Source organism: Meriones unguiculatus, chromosome 6 (genome assembly GCF_030254825.1).
Source record: "Meriones unguiculatus strain TT.TT164.6M chromosome 6, Bangor_MerUng_6.1, whole genome shotgun sequence".
NCBI lineage: Eukaryota > Metazoa > Chordata > Mammalia > Rodentia > Muridae > Meriones > Meriones unguiculatus.
This window is the reverse complement of record NC_083354.1, coordinates 6,918,780-6,932,920: the sequence shown is the minus strand read 5'-3', so window position 1 is coordinate 6,932,920 and position 14,141 is coordinate 6,918,780. Positions and strand designations below refer to the sequence as shown.

Here is a 14,141-nt window from a genome sequence, read left to right as displayed (position 1 = left end):
CATTACAAATCATGAAATGTGTCCATACCTAGAATAAACTGGGTCACAGCTTCATCCAAAAGAACACTTCTGAAGATTGCTTTCAAAGGCACCACTCAGAGACTATTTCATGGCAACATTTCCAACATGCGCCCATGAGATGCCTATTTGTTAAACAGCTGTATAAGTGCTCCAAAACCTAAAGTATCCATGACACCTCACTTATGACTCTACCAATTATCTTTTATGCCCGCCAATGGAACTAAAAACTTTCATGCTTAGATGGGAAGTAGCTTTAGCACTGTGAAGCCACAATGCAATAAAAGTACTATTCCAAATATTTATAACTTGCATGAAAATTACACATCCCCAGAATAGCCAGCTCAAGATGATCCGAATAACTCTACCAGTGTTACCTGGTTCCACTCAAACATTACCATATCCAAATCTGCATGTGAAATACTGCAACTCAAAAGAAGTAAGGTAAAAATGACATAAATCATAAACCAAAAAACAAAGTGTTTTGTAGGGCAGAGTGGATGACATTGATCTACCATGTAGAATTTAAAATGAGGCAAGCAAAAGACACACTTCACCTGTGCCAGCTTGTTTCCTTGAGTATGCGATGTCTGCAGTCAAGTTACCTCTCAGTAGCTGCATTATTCTCATGTCGTCTGTCTATGACTCTTCATTTACTGTACCCAGTTCAACAATGAGTGCATCAAAGGCTGTCTGTGCAGGAGAGCAGGCTTCATCTGGGAGGTTCAGCATCTCATGAGAGTACACAGAGAAGTTAAACACTGACATGATTCTGGGATGTGTTGCTCTCACTTCCTTGTTGCTGGTTTCAAAGGCTTCCTGGTGTGCTTCAGGTAGATCTACAAGCCCTTTCTTGTTAGAGCCAGCAGCAACCTCAGCCAAGTAGAATGGTGGCCTTCCTTCATTTTCAAACGTAAGACTTTCTGCTTGTGCTCTAGGAATCAAGAAATGTTCCCCAAAAGACAGCACAGCATTGCTAATATCACTTGACTTCTTCTCAATTCTCCATTTCTATTTTTCAGCCATCTGCTTTTTTTGTTTCATCCCAGTTTATTGTTTTTCAATACTTTAGATGATGATCCAAGGAGACTTAGGGGCTCCTCTGACATTTGGATAAGTAGCTCTCCTCATTCCTTAGCGTCTCACTTGGCTAAAGATTTCATGAAAACTCCATGTCTTCATATCATGCACCTGACTTGGCATGTATATGACTGTCTGCTCTAGCTCACTCATATCTGTGACTGGATATTCTGTGTGTAGGGTGGGTCACTGCAGGTATCACAGATTCAGCAGTCTCTGGGTGTGACGACAGGGAAAATAAGACTCTGTTCCACATATTCTTAATAACTGAAAATTAATCATACACATAGATAAACAATTAAAAATTCTAATATAAGCCAGTGTTTCAACAATGGTTATTTTTCATACTTTTCAATAGGAATCTTTCTCTTGAAAGTTTTAAAAGTTAAAAAAAAAATTGCTACAAATTAAAGCCAGCCACTGCAGCCACCCAGTAAAAAACAGGTTAAATGACAGACCTAAAAGTTAGGAGCATTTGAGAAAAGACACACAATGAGGACCTCTGTGTTTTGTACACAAGTACCTACAAAAGTGCACGAACAGCCACCTGTACATAAATTCCAACACACCACAAAATAATTTCAATAGATTACAAAATACAAGCAAGATTTACAGTCTTTAACTATTCAGCTCTTTGTGTTCCCACTGTCTTGTGTTCCTAAGTTCTCTCATTACATCATTGACTGTCACTTGCACTTGAGAAATAATACACCTTTAATCATCTTTATAATGCCATCCCCTCACATTCACATATGTAAGTGTAAAGTAGATAAAATCATAAAGACATTGAATTGTGAAAGTAATGCATAGTAGTGAGAGAAAAGAATTAAAACCAAAAGAAAGAAATGAAATGAAGAAGTTAAATCAGAAAATTGAAACATTTAAAATTACGTTTCATCAAAACAATAAGAAGAAGAATACATAAGCACGAGGGCAAGAAGCATGCAGAGGGAATGGCAGACATCCAGGATCTGTGAGAATGAGCAATTCACTTACAGATAGGACTTGTTAGAGGAGAATATAGTGTGTGGCTGGGCTGCAAAGGTCACTTCTATTTTTTTTTTTTTTTTATTTCCAGGATATCATGAAGACTTTATTAGAGTACTTTCCCATGCTACTTCCTCCTAGCTTCCTTCTACTCCCCTTTCCTACATACCCAACTTTATAGTCTTACTCTAGAGAGATAACTAAATAAATAATAAATACCCAGACTCAAAATTAAGACAGAAAACTCATGCAAAATAATGCAATACTCAAAAACGAAAGTGAGACAATCAAAAGACCAAAAAGAAAAAAAAAAGCCAAAACTACATAAAATGAATTAAAAAAAATTCTGAAAAAATACCCTTGAGTTCATTTTGTGTAGGACAACTCATCCTGAGGATGGGGCCTCCCCTGCAGTGTGTCTGTGTACCCAGTGACCCTCCATTGGAGAAAACTGATTTCTATTTTTAAGACTGTATGTTTGAGAAAAACAGCACAGATATAAACTAGAATAAGTGAAACTTCTAAAGTATGATTGTCTCACTTATACTCTGAAAACAAATTTATTTAAGGTGGATGTATGTGAAGATAAAACCCTGTGATGTGACTCTCTAAATAGTTTTAGTGTACATGATTTAGTCTATGGTGTTTACTTGTTAAAATCATGATTCTTGAGGGCATGTATGGTAAGTCTCACAAGCAAGCCAGGAGCTCTGCATTTCTCAGTTGCTTCAATGGAAGCTTAGGACCCAGGGCAGCGACCAGATCTGAGAGCTGGTAAAAAAAAACATAGACACAAAGGCTGGAAGGTCACAGGCACTAGGGTAGAACTTGCTATTGTTATTTTTTAAATGGTTGTATGGTATTTGTGTTTATGACTGTAGACTTGGGCTACTTTTAAACTTGGTCAGAGAAACTTCTTTTTTGTAGTGGTCATCACTCAGTGGAGAAATGCATCACTGATCAAAGTGCTTAGAGTAAGAGACTTACAGAGGGGCTAAATGGTGGAAGAGGGAGAATCATTCCTTTTTGACGATGTGACCACTATGCTCTATGCTCCAATGGATAAGCCCCTACCTACATACACATGTGCTGTGGTAATTAAAGTTAGTAGTTTATAAAAAAATAAATGAGCAAAGCAGACATGCAATTAGGAGGGGGAATAAATTAGAATGAATATAAGGGAAGCTAGATTAGATAAGGGGAATGAGGATGGATATAATATTTCATTCCATATATATGTCATTTACTAATCTACCTAATATTTATCTACTCTATAGCTATCACCCATCATATGTATCTATCATCTGTCTATCATGTATCTATTCGTATCCATCCCTTTGGCTCTTTAATATATATGAAATTTTAAAAAATAAAATAAAATAATAAAAAAAAACAAACAAAAAAAATAAAGAAAAATAACAATAAATATATATGTCTATGCAGCAAACTACTTATATGTGAAATAAATGTCAACATTTTTATTCAAGATTTTTTAAGTGTACAGTAGTCTAGTGTATCACCTTTCTGCATCCAAAATTTCCCCATTATATTTTATTTCTAGCACAGAGAAATGTAATGTCAGGTTATCTAACAAGGCCAATTTTAGGATCATTGTTTAGCGATAACCATAATTCACTGCTTTTTTTCCTCTTTGGTTATGGAAAGACGTCATTAACAGTGGCACAATCATATGTCCCTCCAAGCAAACACAGTCATCTATTGCTTGGGTCCTTCTTTCTGGTTTTGGCCTCTTTATTGACATGTCTCCTATTAGGACAACTACAAGTCAGTGATTCTTTATTCTGGCTTATTTTCTAACATCTGCCATCTGTTATCTTTCTATTTATCTATCTACCCATCATCTATACATCTATTATTCATCATCTAAGTATCAGTCTATATCACTTACCTACCTGTATATTATATATCTATCACCCATTCTATGTATCTATCATCTGCTATCATATACCATCTATCTGTTCACATCCATCATCTTGGTTCTTCTCTCTTCAGCTTCCCTGTTATCAAAACTTTATTTTATCCTATATTTCAACATCTCTCACAATTTCAAAGTGCATTAATACCTTCCAGAGCCTAGAACACAATATTGATTCTCCTAGAAAACTGTATTGATACACTTTTCCAGGTTTTGTTTTTTGTTTTTTGTTTTTTTTTTCACCTTGCTGATGTTTCTCCATCACCTGGCATTTTGCCCTGACCCTAGAGAACTCTATTGCTCTACCCTAAGGCCTTCAAAGTATCAAAGTGATGCTTTTGTTCTTGGGAGTTCTCTAGGCTCTGAAGCAATTAATTCTGCTTCCTTTGCAGCACTGAAAAGACTTCCTCTTTAACCCTTTTAAATTGTATTCTGTGCCCTGGACGTCTTTCAGGGAAAATAGCTCTTTTAGCTCTTACTTATAAAATGCTTCTTCTTTTTAATTTTTTTCTTTTTCTTTCTTTATTTTTTAAATTATTACAATGTATTCACTTTGTATCCCAGCTGTAGCTCCCTCCCTCATTCCCTCCCCAGCCTACCCGCCATCACTCTTCTTCTCCCCTGCCCCTCCTCCAGTCCACTGATAGGGGAGGTTCTCCTGCCTTTCCATCTACCCAGGTCTCAAATTTACATTCTTTGACATGGCACAGAAAAGGGTATTGGTCAATATGGGAGCCAACATAAGTGACGGGCACAATTCCTCATTTAAAATTTCTCCTGTATCTGCATTAAGAAGACTGTTACCGGCCAGACCTGTAGACCTCTTTTTTTTCCCTGCATATTCTCCTTCCACGGCTATCTATAAATGCTTCAGAATTTTCCAAACATCGAGTCTGCTATAGGCATACCTTACTTTCATTCTTCATTTATGCAATGTCATGTCTGCCAAAGTCAGAAGAAAGGGAACACCAGAACACCAGTGCCTTTCTGTGGAGTCTGTCTGATCACCACTACACATTCTCCAATGGCTTTGTTTAACTTTCAGTTCATTAGATGATGTTTGAAGTTGATTTGAATGCCTTATTTCCATTATAACTTAGGAAAATCTGCATATTGCAATTGGAGGGTGGCAGGTTGCTCTAAATTAACACATCTGTGCCACACCTTGGGTGCAGAACCTTTTCATGGCACACACAAATATCTTTGTATGAAAATCTTTGTATGAAATTTTTATTTGAAGAAAAAAAAAACACTTGACCTTGTTTGCTCATAAATGGCAAAAATCTAACATAAACAAATGAGACAATGTGATACGCTGGGTAACTTAGTTTCTAAGTAGTACATTGCTATTTATGTATCTGGAGGAGCTACTTGTGAAAAGCAATGGCACTTCAGCCTGGCTTTCCTGAGCTATGGGATCAGAGGCCACTGTGGGTTTACCACGGGGCTTGTGTTGATAAAGCAGAACAAGATCGGGGAATGAGTAAAGGACTTTAAAATAAGGTCGCCAGCCACTCTGGAGCACCTCCAGGGAAGCGTGCAAGGAAAAATACTTTAAAGTGTTTGTAAGTTCTGCTGTGGATGAAATAATGAGACTCTTTTGCTCTGCTTCTTATGGAATTATTCTTTAGGAAAATAACTGCCTCCTTTAATGCACATTGAATCGAATCTCATTTAGGCTCTGTTTTGAAGTACAAAGCTCACTTTCAAGGTGGGAATGGGGAAGGGAAAAAAGGAAGTTGCTTCTCAGGGCCAGGCACATCTGGGTTATGTAAGTCTCAAGGAGTGGAGTTTCTGTCCTCATTAGGGAAGGGTTTTTCCATCTCACCTATATGAAAAGCTTTAACTATAATAACTTTGCAGAGTTTGTCTGTCTAGGTTTTCAATAATATGACTTAATTAGAGGCATATTCCTAAAAATAACTCTTAGACTAGGTTTTGTTATGCCCAGATCTTAGGGTCCTCAAAGACCACCAAGAGCCAGCCAGCCGGACCACATATGCAAGAGCAAAGATCTTTATTCCATTCCGGCTTAAGCTCAGTCTCTCCTCCATCACCATCACCATGTTTCAGAGAGGAGATCCCCTAGCAGCTGCATGGCAGAGTTTTTATTTGGGGCTTGAGCAAGAACCCAGAATTCCCAGCTTAGCAGTTACATGATTGAATGACATTCAGTAAGGGCAAGCTTGTTACCAAGTGATTGGCTAACTAACACAACTAACACTGAGTGAGCTAACTATAGACTTCAGGAATGTTAGGTTGGTGGGCTGCCCAGCACAGATGCTCCACCCTGAGATAAGATACCTTCCCAGTCTTGTGGTTACCTCCAGGCTGTTACTTTGTTAGGGAATTTTATGGCCTTGTTTCTAGGACTGATGACTTTGGGGAGAGGGGGTCAGGCTTGGTCCTTTCAGTTTATTATTATATTTTTTTGCTTTTCCTTCAGACATCTTCATGTTCAGGTTTAGTAAGATATTTAATTCATTGATTTAGAGTAATTTTCATATCCAAGCTCTAATATATTTGGAATGGAGAAGTGTTGGCTTTTGGTCAGATAAGTTTAGAGCATGTTAAGCAAATCCATTCTTTTAATTCTACTTAAGACATACTTGAATATTTATTTTTGTCAGTCTAGACAACTGGATAATAAACAACTCTTTAAATACACTGGTAAGAAGTTTGTCTACCTAGGGAAGGGCGTGTGACAAAAGCACTGGTAACCGTGTTAAACACATTTCCTTGGAGCAGTCAGCAAAAGCCCACGTGGAGAAGGCACACACACACACAAATAAAAATAAAAAAGAGTGAGGCAGCAGAGACAACAACCTGAGGCAACTTCTAAATTCCAACAAGAAAACAGACATAAGGGGAGTGGAATTAACGTGTTTAATATCATAATGAGAAATACATGTGACATTGACCTGAAATACATAGTGTTTCTCTCAAGATGTGCTCTGAGCCTTAGTTGTGGGACTTGTGTTGTATATGAGTCTATTAGAGCTGTGCATCTCCACAATTAGTTGTTTTCTATACTTTGACCACTGTGTTTTATTGAAATGGTCTCTGCTGCAATGAGAAGGTTCTTCTATGAGGAGTGAAAATTATACCTATCTGTAGGTATAGGGTAATTATTTAGACACAGTTTAGAAAATAAGAACTACATTTATCCTATTAGATAATATATATGACTCATTCCAATTAATTCTCATTTTCCAATGTAAATGAATTATCTACATAAGAAATATCATTACAGATTAAATGATCTATATCATTTATTCCAAAACTAGATATATTTCTTCTTTCTCGGGACTGGAGCCTCATCAGTTTGACTTCTCAAAGCTGCAATGTCAGGCAAACATGGCAGTTCAAAAGTCTCTCCAGAATGAGTCATTAGTGACAAATTTTAGAATTTAAACTACCTTTGTTGTTATTGCTACTTTCCTTGAGACTTTACTTTGAGTACTGATAAAAGCTGGCCTTTTCTTTCTTTCCTTTGTTCCTTCCTCTTTCTTGCCCTCACTCACTCCCATTTTCTTTCCCTCATGTACCCATCATTCACCCTTTTCTTCTCCCTTCTTTCTTTACGCCTTCTTCATTTTCTCTAAGATAACTCATCCTGGTGAGAAAAGGGACTTCCAGAAGTGTCGACAGGCCCCAGAATTTCTTTCTACTCCTGAACTATCTGAGGATTTCATAAAAAAATAGAAAATAAATAATCTTTATAAAGGTGATTTTCTTTTCTTTTCTGTATGCCTCACAGAATGCGTATTTGGCATACAGAATGGGTTTAATGTAAATAAACATGAGTCAGTTGAATAAGGAGATAGATGATGCCTTGACCTTGCTTTTGAAGCATCTTTCAGAAAGCATAGTGACATTCTCCCCAGTTAAACTAATATTGTGTTTATTGCCATCACTTTTGTCTTTTTTTTTTCATTTGTTTACTTCATTTTAACTTTTGAAAAACATTGTCCAATGTAAACTAGATTCTTCCAGCTAGCATGGATTTTACTCAATCCTTCATTTGCATTAACTTTCCTCTCAGTAAAGCCCCATTTCAACAAATGGCTTTGTCTATGGAGCTAGCTGGCAGCACTCACGCTTAAAACAAATTAATGCTACTCTTAAGATGGAAGGCAACATTTTTCATGGTTACTTAGACACATGAATGGTTAGTCTGAACATCCCTCTGAGAAATGATGGCTTATAAGTAACAGCAATTCTTTGTCAAAAATAAAATGAAGGAAACGTAAGAGGCAATGGTAACTGACTTTTACTGTTGTCTTCAATGATTCCTTTCTTCCCTGCACTGGAGTTATCCCCTTGCACTTCTAAATGTTTACCATTAAAAGAGCTAAAAATAAAAGCAAAAAACAAACAAACAAACAAACAAAAACAAACAAAAAACAAAACAAAAGCAAATAGTTGTACTTTTGAGATTGTTTAAACTTTCTGCAATGGATGAGAGCCATGCCTTAGAACCCAGCACTGAGATGGTAGAATAACCCTGAGAATCTTGCCATTGGCTATCATGTTGGGGTTGTGTTTTGTTTTTCTAAGACACTATCCTCATGAATTTGTAGCATAGCCAAGGAGAAGAGTGAATACTCAGACATATAGCTACCTGGGAATAAATGCCACTTGTCGTAAGTTTAACAAAAATGTATGCTTCATCTTTATTACAACAGAGGTAGAAAATACAAAGTAGACACTTTGATAATGAACTCAGGAGACCTCCAACAAGGCATTCTCTGTAGTAATGTGATTTATTTTTCCTGAGGCACTTGTATATTGAAAGAAGTTATACCTTTTGACAATGAAGGCAACATTTAATGACTGAAAGTATTATAATTATTTTGGGGATAAAATTTTATTCTTGATGATTGAAAGTAAAATCCCAATGCTCTCCAATAAATTCCTACAGTCATAAAGTAATTGAAAAGAGGTAGTTTTTATTAACCTTACATAATTGAGAATTGCAAGAAAAATGGGCAAAGCTTTGAAAGCCAAACACTTCACAATTCTTAATATAAATTATGCCTCTTTAATTCTTTGTCTAATTGTAATAGACAACAGTCTACACACAAGGAAAATCTGAACAAAATCACTCTTGTCTGTGTTTAGTATTTAAAGACCTCTTCTTACCTTTATATTTAATTCAGGGGTACAACCCAGAGAATATTCATGATAAATTTTGCCCTTAATGTATTCTTTGGAATTGTGCATCTGTGGTAACTCATAAATTTGTGCACAATAATAAGACTTAGCATTTATGTGGAGGTGTTCATCTTCAAAATGCATTATACACATTATAAAATTCATACACCTTAGCACATTCTGAGGAAAGTAAATACTGTTATCTCCATTTTACAGATAGGGAAACTGAAAAAGACAAGTCATTCATAGGCATAATTAGAAGAGGCTATAGCTCTGTGGATGTGGCACTATAACAAAAATATGCATGTCCTAATTTCAAAATTTATATAACAGAGTGCACTGTAGCTTACTTTTAAAATATCACATACCTAAGTTATTTTTCCTTCAAATACAAATACATTTTTCAAATATAGTATAAATAATAATTTATCTATACTTCCTTTCAATTTCTTGATTTTCTTCTTAAAGAAAGGTTATTAACTGTGCATATTAGTAAGACTCTTGACTTGTGTTGCTTCTTGCATTTCTCTTCCAGACTGTTAGGCATTTTCTACTTGACATATGTTTGTGAGACACTGATAATTTTATGTTTTAATAGTTTGCATATTGAGACTTCTTTACAATGTAATAACATATTTGAGAAAACACAATGTGTGTGGCACTATGCAACTACTTAAATATTCTGTTAGAGTCTCAATAGTGTTTAAGACATGTAAACACAGATGTTTTCTAAGCAGATTTGCCTATCAAAATGTGTTGCTCCTGTTTGCAGTAATGCTTAATCCATTGTTTGACATTGACTTATAAATTTACCTAAGATGCTATGGCTTGCTAGAATGGTTGTCTCAGAAACATGGCTTTGGAGTCTAAATGAATAACAAATTGAAAGAGATGATTATGATTTTCTCTGTCTGGGCCTCACTGAGAGGTTAGTGTGAAGCTTTGTCCATGTATCCTACGAATGATGAAGGAAATAGGCTCGGGCAAGGGCAGGAGCTACTTTGTCTGTGGTACAGGGAAAGCAGTGACTGGGAGACTTGCAGAAATGGAAGTGTGCCTGAGAGATGTTGAGCTGTACCTCCAAATTAAGGAGTAATAAGATGCAGGGAATCCAAGTCAATAATATAATATGGATAAGACAGATTCATTCATCTAGGGTAATAGTCTCAGAGTCAAAGTCAGTAACTGAGTCAGCTATTGACCCTGCTCATAATCTTGAAGAGAGAGATGGGTAGCATAAGGTTTGGGTAGCACTTCCACTGTAGAAAGCGTTGGGTACAACAGTAAGAAGCAATGTTTGCTCTGAGTTACTATACAGAGATCAGGTCCAGGGCTCTGTGGGGTCCTCATAGTGCCCTGTTCCAGTGAAGTCTGCAGAGTTAGGTAAGAGGAGAAGAGGAGCTGAAGTGAAAGTGACATGTGGAGAGATTTAGAAGGAGGCCAGCTTGACTATCTACTTCACAGGATAAAATATTCTTTCATTCAGAGGTGTTGCTTACTTCATCTCCTGAGCTACCTAGGTAGATGTCATGATGCTGGCCAAAGGAAACAAGATAAAGATTGGATGCAAATGGGTAAGACATTAGCAAATTCTCTACAAAAGGCTTCTTGCAGAAGAACTTCCTAGGCATGTAAAGCTGATCCAAATGTAAGAAATCTGTTATGTCACACCTGAGAAAAACAACATCAAGAATGAACCTGTGAGAAAAAAAAACATAAGTAAATAAATCCAGGAACTAATAATAATTAAAAATGAGCCAGGACAAGTTCAACTGAGTGGGAATGATTCTCGAAAACTGTTGTGATAGTTTTCTGAATATCTTAACTTATCCTTTTTGTTCAGATGTTGGTATGGCATTAGTCAAAAATTATGGTTTAGATCATCAGGGAAAGGACTTTGGTGTCTTAAAAAGATCTTTCCTGGTCAGGATTCATCAACTTTTAGCTTTTACCTAGCAAGTATGGGGGATATCACCCGAAGGGAGAAAGGGAAACCGGTGTGAGTGGAGCAGAGACTCATAGATGACAGTAACAAATGAACTGTGGAGCACGAGATGACCCAATGGAGTTTTTGACAGTGTTGATCAGCCTTTGACTTTCTCTTAGTAAACATGTAATGTTAATGACATAAAGAAGAGGAAGGCTGCTCATGTGAGTCAGCAAACTATTAAAAAGAAATGAATTTGAGAGTAACATTTATCTCAATGTTTATATGGAAACATTATCTTCCATCTAGAAATCCATATGGGACTTGAAGGCTGGACGGAGTAAGGTAAACAGCTGTGTTCCTTACTCTATGAAAGTAGAACACTCAGATCTTGTTTACCAAGCTTTCTGCTGTTGTCAGACAGAATATTGACCAGAAGGTCAGCAGAATGAGCATCACCTTTCACTTTTGTTGTTCTTTTTACTTCTTTTTCCAGAAAGGTTAGACCTTTTAAATCTTCAATAGAGCATGTGCTCTGTAGCTCAGTATAAAGAAAGCAATAGCTCAAAGAAGTTTAAACTCAAGGATCGGCTATAAGAAGCACACAAATAAATGGTGGCTTAAAAAGTCACTCCACAGGGCCTGATACAGGCTCTAACAAGGACCAGATAATTTAGTATTTCCATCACTGGTTCTCATTAAATTGATACTCGTTTTTATTCAATGCCTGACCTCTGACCTTGACAAAGTCGCTTTGTAAATGGAACCATACAATGCCATTTGCAACACAGAATATAATGTATGTGGCATCAGAAAAGCAGTCTGTGATGTGGGAGAGTTGACTACCATGCATCCTTTTATGTGTGAGTCATAGTTCCTGCCGAGGGCAGTTTGAGAGTGACCCTCATTATACATGTGTTGGGAAGCTATTATGTGCTCTTTGTTGAGATGTTAGTGGACTCAGTACCGTTGTAGTCAAAGTCCTTGACACTGTTTGCTAACACAGCAATGAGTAAGAATTATAATTCAATGGCCAGTATAGTTCATTTCTTTTTGATGTGAGAAGTTAGGAGATAAGTAAGCAAATCATTGCCATCCTTTCTCACGAGGGCCTGAAGGGAAAAGAGACCCAAAGAAACTGGGCTCTGATATCAGTAAAGAAATGCAACAGCAGCGGTGGTGGCAATAGAGTAGATCAACTTGCAGGCAGGATACATGAGCTTGCAAGCAAGACTGGAAGGCAGACAGAAAAAAAGCCTTTCCCCTATGACTTCCTATCTGGGATGCTCCTGAAAAGTTTCCACCCCCGTTAAGAATGCGTCTTTCCACTTTAGCTAATCGATCCAAGAAAAACCCTCCCAGACATTCTCAGATGCTAACCATAACCTATGTAACCCTCATGGAGGTGCCCAGAGGCTCATCTTTTCATTGATTTCCACCAAAAATCAATACCAAGATGAAGTGTCCTGGTAGCTCTGGTTTTAATAGATTTTTTCGCTTGCTTTTACAATTCTCTACTGCACACAGGAGACTTTTTTCTTAACCATACTGTCCCCAGCATTGGTAACCTCCTGCCTTTTGGTAGCAGCTACTCTAACAGATGTGTGGTGAATGCTTGATGACTGTTTAGTTAGTCTCCTCCATTCATAATAGTGATGTTGGATCACATTTTTCATTCATATACTTTCTTTTTTCCCAAAAAAAAATTACCAACTCGGGTTCTTCTCATATCTTATAATTGAATTATTTAAATTTTCTTGTTACCTTTAACTGTCCTACTATTTTTTTTTAAGCTTGACTGATGTGGTTTTATTTGGGGGCTTTCTATTCTGCAAGAGTGGAATTTGTGTTGATTTTCATGCATTTCCTATCCTGTTGTTGTTCCCACATTTCACTTTTTAAAATAGTTTATTTATTCAGTTTACATCTTGATTCCAGACCACCTCTCTCCTCTCCTGTCAGTCCTACCCTCACATCACCCCCTATCCTCTTCTCCTTCTCTTCAGAGAAGAGGAGCCCCACCATAGGCACCAACCCATCCTTGCACATGAAGAGTCAGAAGGACTAGGTACATACTCTCCCACTGTGACCAGACAAGGCAGCCCAGCTAGGCAAAAGGGATCAAATGTAGGTAACACAGTCAGAGGAAGCCCCCTACTCAAATTGTTAGGGGACCCACATGAAGACCAAGCTGCATATCTGCTACATATGTGTAGGGGGCCTAGGTTCAGCCCATTCATGCTGTTTTGTTGGTGGTTCAGTCTCTGTGAGCCTCCATATGCCCAGGATAGTTAATTCTGAAGGTCTTCTTGTGGTGTCCCTGAACCTTCCAGTCCCCTCAATCCTTTTCTCAACTCTTGCACAAGACTCCTGGAGTCCTGCCTATTGTTTGACTGTGGATTGTTACATCTGTTTCCATCAGATCCTAGATGAAGCCTCTCATAATTCAAGTATGTTAGGCTCCTGACTGCAATCATAACAAAGTATCATTAATAGTGTCAAGGTTTGGCTCTTTCCCATGGGATGGGTTTCAAGTTGGGCCAGTCATTGGTTGGTCATTTCTTCAATCTCTACTCCATCTTTATCCTTTACATCTTTTATGCAGGACAAACTTTGGGTAGATGGTATTGTGGATGGGTTGGTGTCCCCCTCCCACCACTGGAAGTCCCACCTAGCTACAGGAGGTAGACACTTTAGGCTCCTTATGCCCTGCTGCTAGAAGTCATCCCCACGGACTCCCGAGAGCCTCCCTCATCCCAGGTCCCATGCTCACAGCAGAGATGCTCCTCCCACACCAATTTTCATTCTCTCTCCCAGGCCTCTCCACGTGTACTCACACCTGATCCCCACTGATGTTTCCTTCCCCAAGCCCTCTCCCACCCAGTTCCTTCCCTCCATCCACTTCCATTTTTATTTCCCCTTATGAGTGAGATTCAAGCATCCTTCCTTGGGTCCTCCTTGTTACTTAGCTTTTTTGGGTCTATGGTTGTAATATGGTTATCTTGTACTTTATGGCTAATATCCACTTATAAGTGA

The 14,141-nt window shown here is 37.7% G+C and overlaps 1 pseudogene; it reads right to left on the bottom strand.

Annotated features, from left to right (window-relative positions):
- Positions 1-657: 657 nt before the first annotated feature.
- Positions 658-14,141, bottom strand: part of LOC110548370 (condensin complex subunit 1-like) — a 91,860-nt pseudogene continuing 78,376 nt past the window's right edge.